This window comes from Limulus polyphemus, unplaced genomic scaffold, assembly GCF_000517525.1.
Source record: "Limulus polyphemus unplaced genomic scaffold, Limulus_polyphemus-2.1.2 Scaffold2632, whole genome shotgun sequence".
Classification (NCBI taxonomy): Eukaryota; Metazoa; Arthropoda; class Merostomata; order Xiphosura; family Limulidae; genus Limulus; species Limulus polyphemus.
The window spans coordinates 87,992-89,433 of record NW_013668242.1 but is presented as its reverse complement, the minus strand read 5'-3'; the positions used below and the strand labels follow the sequence as shown (position 1 = coordinate 89,433).

General features: G+C 28.4%; 1 protein-coding gene across 2 annotated transcripts in view; it reads left to right on the top strand.

The window, feature by feature from the left end:
* LOC106467488 overlaps window positions 1-1,442 on the top strand; it is a 46,896-nt gene that overhangs the window by 3,539 nt on the left and 41,915 nt on the right. The gene's annotated exons all lie outside the window — the stretch shown is intronic.

Below are 1,442 nucleotides of genomic sequence, written 5' to 3'. Positions count from 1 at the left end.
TTTCATACGCAAAATATCAAATTTTTTTATTAAGTCTTAAGGTTTATAAAGCAATGTGTTTCTCATGTCTATTTTTTATTTTTGCATGTTGTCTCTCTATCATGCAAAGTACTATTCATTTTAAGATTTAAAATACTTTTATGCATCAGAAAATTTTGAAATTTCACATGCAAAATCTTCATAATGTTGAGATAGTTATCAAATGTTTCTTAAGAAAAAACTTTATTTTATCTGTTATTTTCAGTAATTAATCACTATATGGGTTCGGTAGATTTGACCGATCTCGCAACCACCATAAAAATTAGGAAATAAATATAAATTATACCTCTTTTATTCTAGAATGACAACAAATTATAACACAAAAAAAAATAGACTAAACAGCTTAAATCTCATAACATTATACATTTATATGTATTTATTATTATTATATTGGCCTTTCACTTGTGCCTGGCTAACAATACAGAAGTTATAGTGACGTAGCACACGTGCACTCATGTTACCATATCCATTAATATAAAACTGACCTTTAGTCTTTACAAAGTGACCTGTCTTGGCTGTGTTTTAGTAGACTAGTATTTTGTAAAATATTGTCACATTTCCATTATTATATATTATATTTGTATATAGATTATACTATTTAGAAATAAGTTCTTAAACTTATTAACAGTAAATAATTAAAGTAAATCAAACAATTATCTCTTCTAGTTAGGACCTTTGTACTCAGCTGCTGCTTGACGTAGGTTGCTAAGCCTTTTAAAATTTTGCACGTGGAGGATATGATACGAAATAATTTTTTTTAGGTTTCATATATACAGTTGAATAGCCAAAAAATCATAAATTACTATATCGATACCATAGAATTCCAATATAATTTATCAAGCTTAGTAATTAAGCTGTATTTGGGTCTAACAATATATGAAATTTTGAGCCGACTAAAGACATAACCTGCCTTCTTGAAATCTCGATTTGAAAAAATGAGATGGTGTCCTAACACATGAAAATGGGTGAGAAAGTGACTAGGGGGTCATTCCGAGATTTTGATTGGTTATTCACATGTCAAATAGTGAAGTAAATGTATATAAGGGACTGTTTCCAAAATTGGAAAGAGGTGGGTGGGGCCACTGTGTTTCATTCAGTACATGAGTGATATCTCAGCAAATACAAAAGATATGAGGTTCTTATTTTTTATTCTAGCTTATCAGTATCAGTAATTTGAGTTCCTAATTCGAACAAAACTATAGACTTAGTATTTTGACATCACAAACGTCTAATTTGAACCTGTGCTGCATTCAACATACCACGTGACACACAAAAATTGATGATTAACTGTGTTTTTTAATATTTACTTTTAAATTAAGAAATTAAATAATGTGTAATACTAAGATTTGAATTATAATCTACAGAGTGATAACAAACTTATTGACATAAATTCATGAAATAGA